The 17266-nt window shown below is 39.5% G+C and overlaps 2 long non-coding RNA genes across 2 annotated transcripts; both read right to left on the bottom strand.

Moving 5' to 3' along the window:
- LOC107608229 lies at window positions 1157–2301 on the bottom strand. The gene is made up of 3 exons (XR_001612771.2): window positions 1968–2301; window positions 1593–1757; window positions 1157–1457 (listed from the first exon to the last, which is right to left on the bottom strand). It is a non-coding gene; the product is annotated as an uncharacterized LOC107608229 (long non-coding RNA).
- On the bottom strand, window positions 3098–16976 carry LOC110264226. The gene is made up of 3 exons (XR_002349977.1): window positions 16966–16976; window positions 4384–4610; window positions 3098–4254 (listed from the first exon to the last, which is right to left on the bottom strand). It is a non-coding gene; the product is annotated as an uncharacterized LOC110264226 (long non-coding RNA).

The following is a 17266-nucleotide window of genomic DNA, read 5'->3' as shown; positions in this document are numbered from 1 at the left end:
CCCTTAAAAATTGATAACCGAAGTATTTAAACCTCGGGTCATCTTCTCAAGGAACTGCAGGGAAGTATGTTCTTATCATTGGTTATGAAGATTGTAAATCGGGGTTTTGAAGATGAGGAACAAGTAATTTAAATTGTAATTAAAATAAGTAAAAGATTATAAAATAAATAAATAACTGTAAAACACACTTTTGGCAAGGTATGAGAAATTGGAAGTCCTATCCTAGTTATCCTTATCAATGATGATGAAAATTGAATCTTAATTCCACTTAGTTAACCTTTACTAGAGCAAGGGAAGGTCAAGTGACTAATTAGTTTGATCTTCAAATCCTAGTTAATTCCTAGAAAAAGATTTGGATTATTGAAGTTCAATTCAATTAGCAAAGATAACAATTATCGATCACGTTGAGTTTGATAACTCCTGAGTTACTGATTTCTTAACCAAAACCAAAAGGGAAAAAGTAAATCTACTGGAATAAAAATGTCTTCAGATTGGTAGCAATAGTAACATAAATAAAAGAGAGCAATAATAAACTGAAATACCTCAAATAACATTAATTCAAAAAATAATCTGTAACATAGAAGAATTCATAAACTAAATTGAGAAGATAAATAAAAAGGAATGTTGAACTTGATAAAAAGAAATAATCCTGAAAGCAAAAGAAATCCTAATTCTAAATCCTAAAAGAGAGAGGAGAGAACCTCTCCCTCTAAACTCACTACAAGAAAACAAGCTTTTTGCTACGCTTTTAAAGCGTGGCGAAAAGTCCAAAAAAGCGTAGCGATAGCTTTTCGCCACGCTTTTTGAACTATCGGCACGCTTTTGAAAGGGTCACAACTGCAAGGGTGCCGGTTGCTCTATCGCTACGCTTTTGGTGATCTATCACCACGCTTTTTTTTACCACGCTTTTAAAGATCGCCACGCTTTAAAAGCGTAGCCATATGTGCCAGATATGGCTACGCTTTTAAAACGTGCCAATAGAGATATATGGCCACGCTTTTAAAGCATGCCAATAGCCTTGTCAAATTTGAAAAAAAAAATCCTGTTTAGCATAGAAAACTTGGAGCTCAATTAACAATGATCAATGTAACTAACGAATTTCCCCAATAAAATTAGCACTTAAACTTGAATATAATTTAGAAAAAGGAGAAGGAAATATCTGTACACATTAAGGCAATGATATCAATAACTAATAATGCAACTATACAATGGAAGTACAACAGCACCATGATTTTGCCAGAAATCAACATAAGGACCATTGGGGCATTGACTAAGAAATTAAAAGCACGTTTATAAAGTACATATTAACATAAAATTTCAATGGCCGAGGCACAAACATCAGTACAAGCTCATTAGTAATCAATAATGAAGAACATTTACAGATAAGAATAGTGCAAGAAATCATGCTTCTTTAGTTCTACTTTGCCATCATGCTGCTACAGCTGGCCCAGTCTTTCCTGCAGAACAAAAGAAACCAATTTGAATGTTGATAAATAATTTTGGTTTAATTGCATTCTGCTCTCATCATTATAGATTGTGTGTAATCAATTATAATACCAAAATATAAAGTGCTGCCTGGCAAAAGCACTTACTTGCTTATATCGTCAAGATGATCATCGAAATCTACAATACCCTTCCATTTCTCGGTTGAAGTATAGTCCAGCAAGATCAGATTTTCTGATGGCTCTCAGAGAGAATCGACTATTCCCTTTCGACTGAACCAACTTCCAGTTCTTAGATGCATCCCCAACATAAAGCTAAATCATAAGAAAAAAGTAATCTTGGTTAATGTAACCACCAACAAGATAAGATCTGCAATTGAAGAGAGAATATTAAAAGTAAAAGGGACATTGGATAGGGGAGCTATAGAGCTACACAATATATATGCAAAGTTACAACAACTCTAGCAGTAAAATATGAAAATAAATTACTATTTCAAATAATGGGTACGAAAAAAATTTCCAAACCTGTATATTGAAATAATGCCAGACCGGATCAGACTCTGGTTCACTAAAAGTAGTCAGTCCGGTAGCTATGACCTGATGAACATGAGAATTGAAAACTGGTAATGACTTATGATAATTGTATCTCTTTTGATATTTACACGAACAATTAGTATCTAATTAATATTTGGCTTATTCTTTTTGCAGGTCTTAACTAGAATTCGACCAAGGGAACTCTTCCGACTAGTTGGAAGCAGTTTCATTCCCTGTCAATTACAAGAGGCAAATTCCATGCTAAGATCAACAAAGTATTAATTAGAGGAAACTGGATTTTAGTTTCAACATCTAGCAACCACGTTATACACTCTTAAGTTAGATATATCAGCTTTTATAATCTATGCTCTAGCATCATATTCAACAAAAATTCATCCTAAACTACTCAGACTGATTTAAACTAAAAAATAAATTACAGCCCAATGAATTATGGGATGCAATTTCATATAAAGTATAAAGCCCTTACTATTGTCCCTGTAATAATATCATAATCCAAGAAATTGCAAAATCATATCTAATAACCGACAAAGTGTAGTTCTCCAACCTTTCCCTCATTGCCAGCACGACACTTCCAATTAGCAAAGTTGATTTCTTAATATTCATGTGTCTTATAGGATTAGAGCCAGCTCAATTGTCATCTAATTTTTATGCCACAAAATGTCCGAATACACTTTCAACAATTAAGTCAACAATGAACTCTGCTGTGAGCAAAGAAGCTCGCATGGGAGCTTCCCTTCTTTGCCTTCATTTCCATGATTGCTTTGTTCAAGCAAGTCTACTTTCAGCTTCTATTAGTTCTAATTTTTTTTTAAATGTTACTTTGTGATTCATTCTATACAATCATATATCATCAAGTGGACGTAAATTCAATTAAGTGGGCTTTCAGGTTAACCCAACCAATCGCTAAATTGAATTAAACAAGAAAAAAAGGACTTGAAAGAATGAATTTGACCCAAACCTTTCAGATCCACTGCACAATTCAAATATTCTTTGATTAAGGCCTTAGAACAAAACAACAAAACAAGTTACATTGCGTGTTAAATTCTGTGTTGAAACTTGAATTCAGATTACTTGTTTAATATTGGCAAACTCATTTTTAAAATAAACACACATAAATTACCATTTACCAACATGTCATGTCATGTGATCTAATCCAACAACTGTGTGAAGCAAAGAAAGTGACAGTGAAATCATTAGAACCTATAGCTACTAACCTTGTAAACATTAATTAATGTGAGATATATATATATTTAATTTTCATAGCCACATAACCAATTTCCTCTACTCATAAATTGAAGACCAAATTGCACATAGAGTACAGCAAAATCAGAATTCTGAAAGGAAATTAACCTGTTGCATTTTCAAATTGGCATCACTTACCCTCAAAGAAGAAGGAAATTCATTCCAAAAGATCTACCTAGATTGCAAGCATGCTACATTTAACTTTCTAAAACCATTTTAAAAAAATCTCTCACAGTCAATAAGCTTTTGATGATAATAGATTTGTCAGACAAAAATATGCTTATCCTAATCCGCACACATACATAATCTCCAAACTGCTATCAGATTTATATCTTCATATTCATGTTAACTGTAGAAATACAAAGGCTCACCCTCTCGAAATTATATTTGGGATCCCCAAGAACCTAGCAAGCATCGAATAACTGCTAAAATACATCGAATAACTGCAAAAATTATCACGCGTTTTCAACATACCCAATTTCCAGTGCGGTGCATTCTTCATAAATTAAGGTTAAAACTAGCAAGCACGAATCAGAAATTGCTAGTCTCAACCAATAGAATTCTCTTCGTTTCACATTTTCTCACCAATATTACACACTAAATTATCAACCAATTCAGGAAAAAAATCACGAAGACAAACTACAAAATAGATAAATAAATGAAGGGATAAATAACAAAAATCAGTTACCTTCTCTTTTCTTCTTCGTCTTTTTTGAGCTTCTGATGGTTCGCAACAACACTGGGACTGCGTGATTTAGGAGGAGGAGGAGAGGGCGACGAAGTGCTTCTGCTTCTGTGCCTTGTGCGGCGCCTCGGCGGTGACCGCGTTCTGCGTCTGCGGCGCCTGTGGCTAAGGGAATTTCACAGAAAAATTGCTCTTTTTCCCAAACCCAATTCTGAACTCGAAGTTCTGAAACGTTCCGAACCTGAACCTGTTCCCAACAGATTCCGAATTAAGAACCCGCAAATCGTTCAAATCCCAGTTCTGCTTCAACGAGATTGCCTTCAATACATCCTGATTTCAACGAATTAGGTAATTAAAAGTAAAAGATAATTAAAAGTAAAAAATAAATGAACAGAAAGGTGGGAGGGAGTGAGAGGGGGTAAGGTGAAATAGGAAAAGAAATAAAGGAAGAGGACTTACAAAGAAGCAAGAAGCAGGAAGGGAGCGGCGCGGGAGGGGTTAGGGGGTTAGGGTTTTGCAGCGAAGTAATGGAACAGCGGCAAAGGGGAGCATCCACGGTGAGTGAGGGCGAGGCACAATGAAGGAGGAGGAGTTAGGGCAGTGAGTGTCTCGTCGTGTTGGGGCTTTTGATGGAGGAGTTAGGGCAGAGCACGAACAAGAACGGGTTAGGGCAGAGCACAATGAACCTTTTTCTCTAAGTGAACTGAGTCTTTAAACGAAGAAGGGGTTTTTTGAATTTATCCCTATCTTTTTTTTTTTTCCGAGGGAACCTTTTGGCTACGCTTTTAAAGCGTGCCAAAAGGCTTCTAAGAAATGGCTACGCTTTTCGAACGCCGCAATAACAAAACTCTGTTGCTACGCCTTAAAAGCGTGCCGGTTTCTCTCTACGGCTACGCTTTTTAAGCGTGGCAAATAAAAGCGTGGCCAAATCTTGCATCAATTGCCACTATCATAAAAGCGTGGCCATTGACACTTTTCGCCACGCTTTTAAAGCGTAGCAAAAAAAAAGTGGCCAAATCTTTATTTTATCGCCACCCTCATAAAAGCGTGGCCATAGACCATTTTTGGCTACGCTTTTAAAGCGTAGCAAAAAAAAAGCGTGGCCATAGACCTTTTTTCTTGTAGTACTACATCTAATTCATCAATACTAACTAAATTGGAGACTCTCCTCCTAATGGATGCATTCCCCCACTTCATAACCTCTGATCTGTGCCTTCTGGACTTGGATTTGGGCCAAAAAAGGCTTCAGAAATTGCTGGGAGCGTTTTCTGTACTTTCTGGTGCGTGACCTCTGTCACGCGTCCGCGTGGGTCACGCGGTCGCTTCAGTCATGCGTCCGCGTCATATGCGTTTCGCTTATGGCACGCAATCGCGTCAATCACACGGTCGCGTCACCGCTATTTCGTGTTGGCATGCGGCCGCGTCGTCCATGTGATCGCGTCACTACCAGTTTCTTCAAAAACTCCATTTTGTGCTTTCCTTCCATTTTTGTATGCTCCCTTTCTATCCTTTAAGTCATTCCTGCCTTAGAAGATCTGAAACTACTCAACACACGAATCACGGCATCGAATGGAAGTAAAGGGTAATTAAAATAATTATTTTTAAAGCATAGGAAGGATGTTTTCACATACATCACATAATAAGGAAGGAAAAGTAAAACCATGCAATTAACATGAATAAGTGAGTGAAGAATTGAATAAATCACTCAAATTGAGCACAATATATATCATAAAATATAGATTTATCAACCTCTCCACACTTAAACAATAGCATGTCCTCATGCTAAATCCAAGACAAAGAGTAAGGTAAGGTTAAAGTGGTGGAATCTCATGCAATGCAATCTATTCTAAATGCAACTACCTAAATGAATCATGCAATTCTAATTTGTTATTCCCTTGTGTATAAAGCTTACATGTAGTTGAATTAATTCACATTGTCAAGGAATCTTATATATATAGCCAAACCTTAGATAGTGATAAAGTACCTTTATAATTGAGATGGGAGAGAAAAACATTTTACAATTTTGCAAGACAATTAATAATTTAAGCAGAGATATATGTTGATGAGCTATTGAACCCTCACTAGATTTTGTGTTTACTCTCTAGTCACTCAGTGTTTTGGGTTAATCACTCTATTCTTCTTTTTTTTTATCCTTACTGTCTATAACTAATGAGCGGATATTTTATACGCTTTTTGGGGATAATTTCATATAGTTTTGAGTATGTTTTAGTTAGTTTTTAGTCTATTTCTATTAGTTTTTAGGAAAAATTCATATTTCTGGACTTTACTATGAGTTGTGTGTTTTTCTGTAATTTCAGGTATTTTTCTGGCTGAAATTGAAGGAGCTGAGCAAAAAACTGATTCAGGCTGAAAAAGGACTGCTGATGCTGTTGGATTCTGACCTCCCTGCACTCAAAGTGGATTTTCTGGAGCTACAGAACTCGAAATGGCGTGCTTCCAATTGCGTTGGAAAGTAGACATCCAGGGCTTTCCAGAAATATATAATAGTACATACTTTGCACAAGAATAGACGACGTAAACTGGCGTTCAACGCCAGTCCTCTGCCCAATTCTAGCGTCCAGCGCCAGAAAAGGATCAAAAACGGGAGTTGAACGCCCGATTGAATGAGTATCTCTTAGATTCCTTGATCAGAATCTCCGTGGTATAAGCTAGAACTGATGGCAGCATTCATGAGAATCCGGAAAGTTTAAACCTTGTCTGTGGTATTCCGAGTAGGATTCAAGGATTGAATGACTGTGACGAACTTCAAACTCCTGAAGGCTGGGCGTTAGTGACAGATGCAAAAGGATAGTAAATCATATTCCAACCGGATTGAGAACCAACCGGTGATTAGCCGTGCTGTGACAGAGCGCGTGAGCGTAGTTTTCACTGGAAGGATGGAAGGTAGCCATTGACAATGGTGATCCACCAACACACAGCTTGCTGTAGGAGGACGTGCGTGCGTGAATCAGAAGACAGAGGAAAGCAGAGATTCAGAAGACAAAGCATCTCCAAAACTCCAACATATTCTCCATTACTGCACAACAAGTAACCTTTAATTTATGCTCTCTTGGTTATTCACAATTCAACTGATAAAAATAATTGAATTCCTGACTAAGATTTACAAGATAACCATAGATTGCTTCAAACCAACAATCTCCGTGGGATTCGACCCTTACTCACGTAAGGTATTACTTGGACGACCCAGTGCACTTGCTGGTTAGTGGTACGCGTTGTGAAAAGTGTGATTCACAATTCGTGCACCAATAACTTTGTTCTTCATCTAACCAATCAACAATTATAGAATATAGGCATACAAAAATCATGAGGTCTTTAATTAAGGTTGTAATGGGGCCAAGGTAAAGGTAAGGGTATATGTATAAGGCTAAGTGAGCTAATTAAGTGAATCCTTGATTAGTCTAAGATATCACCTAACATACATATTTTGTAAAGCAAAGCTTCTTTACCTATTTTCCCATATTTTTCCCACTTTTTATGTTACATGCTCATATTTTAATTTTTATTTATGTTTATCCCATGTGCATCACTTTTTGCATTTGGAGAATTCTTTTGTATCCCCTTTATTCAAATACTGAAAAATAATATTTTTTTTTGAATGCACATGGTAATTAAATTATTTTGATTTCACATGAGCATGCTTCCCAAAACTTTTAAAAATAAAAATTTTTGTTCTTTTTAACTTTCTACCCCCTTTTTTTTTCTATCATCCATGTTCCCATAAGGTTCCCACACTTACACAATACACAATTTCTATCTTAAGCTAACCAAGGATTCAACTTAGGATTTTTATTTTGTTTATCTACTTAAGGCTAGTAATGTGGTAATAAAACAAGAGGGGATTTAAAGGCTCAAGGGGGCTAACAAGGGTGATGTAAAAGGTAGGCTAATTTGGGAATAGTGAGCTAGAATCAAACAATGGCCTCAATCACTTTCTTGGTATGTATCTATATTCTATAATCGGACATATAGATCAAAACAAAGTAAAGAACACCAGAATAAATAAGAAGGGCAGAACCCACAGGAATAAAATATTATAGTTTAAATGTAACCATACAATTAAGCTCAAAACTCACAGGCTGTGTGTTCTCTAACTCAAAAATCATATATCAGTTATATATGTCAAGCAAGTAAAAATTAAGAGTTCCCATTATTCTCAATGTAAATCTTAAGGTGGCTTTAAAGTTCTAGTGTTTCTCCTTGATGAAATGTTGTTAACTAACTAACATGTAACACTATATATACAAGGTGTGGGTTGTTTTTATTCTGTTAAAGTCTCTAGTTTACTTCCTTTTTATATTTTTAATTTAAACTAGGTTATTTTATGCTAAAAAGGGTAAACTATACTAATTAATCCACATTTTCTATAACTAATAAGTTAGAATTGCAATTAAACTAAATGGCTAAAATATGAACTAAAGTGCAACATGCAGAAATGTAGTAAAAATACATGAAAATAGCAATGTATAAGTACTGAAAAAATAAAAATAAAAATAAAGAGAAAAATACAGAAAAATAATAAAGTAAAAAGAGTTTGTAGTGGTTCACCAAAAAATATACGCCAGAGATGGCAACCTTCCCAAACTTAATATGAAGCATCGTCCCTGATGCTCACTCAAGCAGGGTGTAAAGGGGTGTCATCACTGGAAGGATGGGTAGCTGGAGTCTCTGTGGTGGTCGTCTGAGGATCTGCCTGCTGCAGAGGAGGTGCTGACTAAATAGGAACCTCTGGGTCTGCAGCCTGAATCTGATGCGGGGCCTCCTGCTGGGTCGCAACCTGCTCCGTGCCTGCCTGTGCAACCTCTCTCTTTGGATGGGTCTCCGCCTCGTGATCATCCGCCTCCTCCTCAGATGGCTCTGATGGGGTGTCAGGGTCGGAGGGGATGTCGCTGCCAGAACGGATCATCAGCTTCAGGTGCTCATAGCGTCGCTTGCTGCGACACTCAAATCTCTCGTATCACCGTCGGTTGCGGTGCTCCATCTGGTCTAGCTGCGGAAACAGGGGGTGCACTAAGTGATAAACTGGCTCTGAGGCAGGTGGTGGTGCAGTGGTGGTAGCAGGGGTAGCTAGGGTAGCTGTAGAGGAAGGGGGCCGGCAGATGGTGTGGCTGTCTCATCAGTAGGAGTGAGGAATGGAGGTCTGTAGCCCAAAGCCAGAAAGTTCCTGCTGTGAGGGATAATTTTCTTGCATTTTGCAGCAGGTGGCTTCTCATCAGCATCCTCCCAAGGCACGTCAGCTCGACGGCCAAGCTGTGTAATCAGATATGGAAAGGGGAGAGTGTCTCGGACGTGGACCCTGGCCATGTAGTACCGAATGAAGCGTGGCAGGTACAGGTCCTTACCCTCCATCACACACCATAGGAGGGTGATCATAGCGGTAGGTAGCTCTGTCTCGTGAGTACTCGGCATAATAAAGTTGCTTAGGATCTGATGCCATAGCCGAGCCTCATCGTTCAAGTATGCCCGTTTGATTCCCTTAGGCATGGTGGTGTTCTGACCCATGACCCATGGAACAGTCGGGTCAAGGGCTATCCTTGCCTTGACGGCATCCCAGTCAAACTTCATGAAGCGCATGTCCTCCTCAGCCTTTTGATAACCATCCGGCTGATCGGATTTAGGCAGGAGCTTCAAAACATCCTCTATGGCCTCTTCAGTGACCAGTATCTGTTTCCCTCTTAGGTTTACTGCATCTAGGGAAGCTTTGAAGTAATTGCAGTAAAATTCCCTTACCCAAGATGCATTGACCTCAGTCAGGTTTCTCTCCAGGAAGAACTAGCCTCTTTATTTGATCTGATCAGAGGTGTATTACTGGAGTTCTTTTGGGATTTTCAGAGTCCTCTCCAGGTACAGGTTCCTGGAGGTTGCAAACACCGGATACTTCATCTCGCAGTATCGGTTTGCAAACTTAATGGGATCAGTAGCAGGGAGTAGCTGGTCAGCCTTCTCCTGCGGAGTAAAGTGTTTCTCCCACCAGGAGTCATCATGCATGATGTCCAGGATGGACATGGAGGATTCTCCTCTTTTTCATTTGCCAGTTGTTGCCTTTCCTTTTTCTTTTCTTTGGGTGTCAGACATCCTGAAAAACGGAAAACCAGGATATAATAAAAATAGGAAAACAAGTAGGAAAATCACAAAATAAGCATATAGTGGCAAAGGAGCAGTGGAGTAATAAAAATGAGTCAAGTAAATGTGCATTAAGGATTGAATAGGAGTTAAAAGTCCGAGAAGAAAAATTAACAATCCAAAATGTATTCGAAATCATGTTAATTAGGAAAAATTATCATCATGCCTTGGTTAGATGGTTAAAGAGAATAGTGAAAAACCAGAAGAGATGTTTTGAAAGGTTAGGTTGGTTAGGAATGAAAAAAGAGTTTAGGAGGTTAAAATTAGTGAATTAGTAAAAAGTGGGTTAGAGTAAGTGGCATGATGATCATTTCTAAGTAACAAGCATTCTCAATTAGAAGCTACAGTTAACTCATATCCAAACAAGGGAATCAGGTTGATGATGAATCAAAAATTGGAAGCTAGACATCAAAAATGCAGATTATGAACCAGGAAATCACAAAGAATAAGAAAGCTTGCCCTGGTATTCATGAATTGGTTTGGTAAAAGCAGAGTAAAGCAGAGTTCAAAGTGCCAAAACCAAGACATGAATGGAAACAAAACAGTTTACAGAAAATTGGGCAGCATTCCGGCTAAAATTAGATGTTCCCAGGAAATAAACTATAAGTAGGACAATTCATATGAATTAAAACAAACTGCAATTAGATATAATTAGTGTGAACAAGAAAGAACATTTGCAATAGCAGCATGAAGAGTAAGAACAGCATATGAACAATACTAACATCACAGCAACAGTAGAATTGCAAGAATTATAAAACAAGAAGCATGAACAGCGCAATTAATCAGGCCTAAATCCACTAACCACATCCTAGGCTACCTAACCACCTAGAATCCACTACAACATGCATATCTAACTAGGCTAATTATGAACATAAACAGAAAAATATGTAAATAACTGGGAATTGAAAGAAGGGTGGTGTTTGGCGAAACCTGGTAGGCGGATGAATGAAAGTGGGGTAGAGAGATGGCTGGGGAATGGTGGTGGTGGCGGCTGACGCGGTGGTTGAGGGTGGCACGGTGGTGTTGTCTGTTCGGAGGCAGGAGGTTCGGGTGGGGTAATGGGGGTAGGGTAGGGGGTAATGGTCCTCTAATTAAAGTTTCTTGATCAATCAATCTCTATGGGATTCGACCTCACTCTATTGTGAGTATTTACTTGACGATGAAATTCGGTACACTTGTCGAAGAAAATTTGTTACGAGACAAGTTTTCTGTGCATCAGGTGGCGCGGCGGCAGTGGGGTCTGGGTGGTCGACGGTAGGGTGGTGGTTGGTGGTGGTGGCTGGAAGTGGGTGGTGGTGGTTGCAGAGAAGAGAAGAAGGAGAAGGGGGTTGGGGGGGCGCAAAAGGGTAGGGTTTCGCGTGGCTGGGGGGGTTATCGAATTTGAATCCACGCAATCGCGTGGGGCACGTGGTCGCGTGGCTGGGGTGGAATGGGGGTTGACGCGATTGCGTGAGTGATGCGATCGCATGGAATGGGTAAAAGGATGAATGACGCGGTCGCATGAGGCATGCGATCGCGTCGCTGGAAATTGTTCTAAACGCGCAATTCCAGCGTCGATTCAGCGCAACTCTCTGTCTCGTTTGGGGTGTTGTGCAATCCACGCGACGCAATCGCGTCATTCACGCTGTCGCGTGGGATTGGTGTTGTGCAAGTGACGCGATCGCGTCATGGACGCGACCGCGTGGATCGTTTTGTGCGAAACGCATAACAGCCGCATGATTCCAGCCCAACTTTCTGGGCGTTGCATTCTTACGCCGATTTCCAGGTCACGCGGCCGCGTGAATGACGCGGACGCATGGGGGGTTGTTTTTCGCAACTGACGCGATCGCATGACTGATGCAGTCACATCGCACGCCTACTCGCTTTTTTTTATGCAGGTATGCAATTATACAGTATGCAATGCGAATGAATAATATTCAGGTTCAATTGAAAAGGAAAACAAAAATAAATAACACGAAATAAAACTAAAAAAGAAACGACCATACCATGGTGGATTGTCTCCCACCTAGCACTTTTAGTTAAAGTCCTTAAGTTGGACATTGGATGAGCTTCCTGTTATGGCGGCTTGCGCTTAAATTCGTCCAGAAATCTCCACCAATGTTTGGAATACCAACAGCCTCCGGGGTCCCAAACTCGGCATGTAAAGCTTCTGAGTATCTTCAAGCAGGTTGTCAGGCTCCCGGGGTGACGAATGTCAGAATAGATTCCAGAATCCCAAACTTTGCTTTTAAATCTGCCTTCGTCCTGATCTATATTTTTTCATCCGGGCGGTTTAGAAAGTAGATTTTCACCAAGATGACCAAACGTTTTCCGAGATCCATTCGATTGATCATGATGCCAATCCGTGCGCTTCGAATTGAAGCGTGGAACCTTATTGATCCTTGTGCACCAGCTCTGAGTGCGAGCCATTTCCCTCTTACTCTTAAAGCCGCAGAGAGCTCTAAGCTGGCCATCTATTTCAAGCAAACCATATTCAAGTGGGAAAATAAAGCTAAAGGTTAAGGATTGTACCCACTTAAAGCTTGTATTGGTTGGTAATGGCCTTGGGATAGGTGTTTCCAGTGGTTCTGTAAGTTCTACTCCCTTGTGCTCTTCGGTGAATTTCTTCACTTCCTTGTAGACTTCATCAATTGCATCCATGTCCTGATCAAAGCCTTCTATGTCTTCCTCGTCACTTAAGTCATAAATGGGGGGTTGAGAGAAATCTACCTCCGCATCATCTTCGTATTCACTTGGGAAAGACTCTTCGATCTCAGAGAATTCACTTGCTGATGCAAGTTCATTACTGGGAGAACTTGACTTGAGATTATCATCATCAAAGAAACTTGCTTCTTGGATTATTCCGTCTAGTTCTTCATAAAAGACTTGCTTTGGGAGTTGTGCACTATCCTCCTTAGCATCAATTGTAACATTTTTGACAGAATTCTCCATAACTCTGGATTCCCATGGAAGTTCAGCGTCTCCTAAGTATTCAACCAACTCTTCTTTGTTTACAATGATAGCTTCCTCTACTTGTTCCAGTACGAAGTCATGCCTTGTTCTTTCAACTGGAGTTTCTAGTATCTCCTTCATGCTACGCTCTTCTTTAGATTGTCCACATGGGGCTGTGGAAGGTCCTTGAATGTTCGAACGTCTAGAAGATAATTGACTTATAGCTTGCTCCAGTTGATGAAGGGTTGTTTGAAGTTGATCTACTGTTTCCTTGAGGCGAACCTCTAATTCTCGGGGTGATGAATTTGGACGTGGTACACGGGAAAGTGGTGGTGTTTGGGAGTAATTGGATTGGAATTGGGGTAAATGAGGATCATAAGGTGGTGAATGGTGAAAAGGAGCTTGTGAGTGTGGTTGTTTGAAGTTACGTTGAGAGGATGGTCTATAAGCACAAGGTGGGGCTTGTTGGTAACTACAAGGTTGTCCACCATGTCTATTGGCTTGGTATGCATTGTAGAATGGTCTTTGTCCATGATATCTTCGAGGGTGTTGTTGCCTAAAGGGTTGATCAGATCCTCTTGGCTCCATCCATCTTTCATTGCTCTGACCTTGATGCATGTTCCTATTATAACTTTCACTCCTTTCAACAATATTAGAACCAAACTCAAAGCGAGGGGGGTGAGATATCATAGTAGCTAATGGAAGTAAAAGGAGAAAATAAAGACAAATAAACAAGTAAAAGAAAAATATTTACAATAACCAATAATAAGGCACACGATTGCAATTCCCCGGCAACGGCGCCATTTTGAAAAAGAACTGAAGATTGATGGTTTAGAGGTTATAGTAAACACTCGTTGCAAATATAGTTACTAAGCCAAGCAATCAACCTTTCTTACAAACGTTTTCGTTGTCACAAGTAACAAACCCCTTAAAAATTGATAACCGAAGTATTTAAACCTCGGGTCGTCTTCTCAAGGAACTGCAGGGAAGTATGTTCTTATCATTGGTTATGAAGATTGTAAATCGGGGTTTTGAAGATGAGGAACAAGTAATTTAAATTGCAATTAAAATAAGTAAAAGATTATAAAATAAATAAATAACTGTAAAACACACTTTTGGCAAGGTATGAGAAATTAGAAGTCCTATCCTAGTTATCCTTATCAATGATGATGAAAATTGAATCTTAATTCCACTTAGTTAACCTTTACTAGAGCAAGGGAAGGTCAAGTGACTAATTAGCTTGATCTTCAAATCCTAGTTAATTCCTAGAAAAAGATTTGGATTATTGAAGTTCAATTCAATTAGCAAAGATAACAATTATCGATCACGTTGGGTTTGATAACTCCTGAGTTACTGATTTCTTAACCAAGACCAAAAGGGAAAAAGTAAATCTACTGGAATAAAAATGTCTTCAGATTGGAAGCAATAGTAAAATAAATAAAAGAGAGCAATAATAAACTGAAATACCTCAAATAACATTAATTCAAAGAATAATCTGTAACATAGAAGAATTCATAAACTAAATTGATAAGATAAATAAAAAGGAATGTTGAACCTGATAAAAAGAAATAATCCTGAAAGCAAAAGAAATCCTAATTCTAAATACTAAAAGAGAGAGGAGAGAACCTCTCCCGCCAAACTACATCTAATTCATCAATACTAACTAAATTGGAGACTCTCCTCCTAATGGATGCATTCCCCCACTTCATAACTTCTGATCTGTGCCTTCTGGACTAGGATTTGGGCCAAAAAGGGCTTCAGAAATCGCTGGGAGCGTTTTCTGTACTTTATGGTGCGTGGCCTCTGTCACGTGTCTGTGTGGGTCACGCGGTTGCGTCATTTGGAGTTTTTCTTGTCACGCAGTCGCTTCTGTCATGCGTCCGCGTCATATGCGTTTCGCTTATGGCGCGCGATCGTGTCAATCACGCGGTCGCGTCACTGCTATTTTGCGTTGGCATGCGGCCGCATCGTCCATGCGATCGCGTCACTGCCAGTTTCTTCAAAAACTCCATTTTGTGCTTTCCTTCCATTTTTGTATGTTCCCTTTCCATCCTTTAAGTCATTCCTGCCTTAGAAGATCTGAAACTACTCAACACACGAATCACGGCATCGAATGGAAGTAAAGGGTAATTAAAATAATTATTTTTAAAGCATAGGAAACATGTTTTTCACATACATCACATAATAAGGAAGGGAAAGTAAAACCATGCAATTAACATGAATAAGTGGGTGAAGGATTGAATAAATCACTCAAATTGAGCATAATATATATCATAAAATATAGGTTTATCAGGGAATCCATGTGAGAATGGGTGGGTTTGGGAGGGAAGTAGTTTGAATTTGAATGGTGAGGTAGGTGGGGTTTTATGATAGATGGATGTGAGTGGTGAAGAGGTTGTAGGGAAGACGGTAGGATTTGATAGGTGAACGGTATTTGGGAAAGAGGTATTGATGGGATTGGTCAAGGGTATTTGGGGAAGAGTGTTATGGAGAGGTGTGAAGAGGAGAGAGAGTGAGTTGGGGTAGGTGGGGATCCTGTGGGGTCCACAGATCCTGAGGTGTCACGGAATTCTGCTCCCTGCACCTTTCTGGCGTTTAAAGGCCCTCTGTGTGCCATTTCTGGCGTTTAACGCCAACTCTGCTATCTTTTCTGACGTTAAACGCCAGTCTGTCTGCCATTTCTGGCGTTTAACACCAGCCAGACACCAGACACCCTTTTCTGGCATTAAACACCCAGAGTGCTGCCTATTCTGGCATTTAACACCCAGAATGCTGCCAGACTGGGCGTTAAATGCCCATTCTGCTATCCTTATTGGCGTTTAAACGTCAGTAAGCCTGTCCTCCAGGGTGTGCTATTTTTGATGCTGTTTTTGATTTTGCTTTAATTCTGCAGCTATTTTTATGACTCCACTTGATCATCAACCTAAAGAAAACATAAAATAACAATGGAAAATAAATAAATATAATTAATTAACATTGGGTTGCCTCCCAATAAGCGCTTTTTTAGTGTCAATAGCTTGACAGTGAGCTCTTAGAGAGCCTCACAGAGACTCAGAGCTTGATGGTGGCCTCCCAACACCAAACTTAGAAGTTGAGTGTGGGGGCTCTGTTTTACTCTGTATTGAGAGAAGCTTTTCATGCCTGTTCTCCATGGTTACAGAAGAAGATCCTTGAGCCTTAAACACAAGGTAGTCCTCATTCATTGAAGGATTAACTCTCCTATGTCCACATCAATCACAGCTCTTACTATGGCTAGGAAGGGTCCTCCAAGGATAATGGATTCATCTTCATCTTTCCCAGTGTCTAGGATTATGAAATCAGCAGGGATGTAAAAGCCTTTAACCTTTACTAAGACATCCTCTACAAGTCCATAAGCCTGTTTCATTGATTTGTCTGCCATCTCTAGTGAGATTCTTGCAGCTTGTACCTCAAAGATCCCTAGTTTCTCCATTACAGAGAGTGGCATGAGGTTTATTCCTGACCCCATGTCACACAAAGCCTTCTCAAAGTTCATGGTGCCTATGGTACAGGGTATTAAGAATTTTTTGGGATCCAGTTTCTTCTAAGGTAATTTCAGTTGAACCAAGGCATTCAGTTCATTGATGAGCAATGGAGGTTCATCCTCCCAAGTCTCATTATTGATTAACTTGGCATTCAGTTTCATGATTGCTCCTAGGTACTGAACAACTTGCTCTTCAACAATATCTTCATCTTCTTCAGAGGAAGAATACTCATCAGAGCTCATGAATGGCAACACTATGTTCAGTGGAAGCTCTATGGTCTTTGTATGAGCCTCAGATTCCTTTGGTTCCTCAGGAGGGAACTCCTTAGTGGTCAGTGGACGTCCATTGAGGTTTTCCTCACTGGAAATCACTGCCTCTTCCTCTTCTATAGGTTCGGCCATGTTGGGTATATTTATGACCTTGCACTCTCTTTTGGGATTTTCTTCTGTATTGCTTGGGAGAGTACTAGGAGGAGTTTCAGTAACTCTTTTACTCAACTGACCCACTTGTGCCTCCAAATTTCTGATGGAGGACCTCGTTTCAGTCATGAAACTGAGAGTGGTCTTAGATAGATCAGAGACTACGGTTGCTAAGTCAGAGAGGCTCTGCTTAGAATTCTCTGTCTGTTGCTCAGAAGATGATAGAAAAGGCTCGCTATTGCCAAACCTATTTCTCCCACCATTATTATTATTAAAGCCTTGTTGAGGTTTCTATTGATCCTTCCATGAGAAATTTGGATGATTTCTCCATGAAGGATTATAGGTGTT

The sequence above is a fragment of the Arachis ipaensis genome, chromosome B07 (genome assembly GCF_000816755.2).
Source record: "Arachis ipaensis cultivar K30076 chromosome B07, Araip1.1, whole genome shotgun sequence".
In the NCBI taxonomy this organism is placed as follows: Eukaryota; Viridiplantae; Streptophyta; class Magnoliopsida; order Fabales; family Fabaceae; genus Arachis; species Arachis ipaensis.
This window is presented reverse-complemented; position numbering and strand designations above follow the sequence as displayed.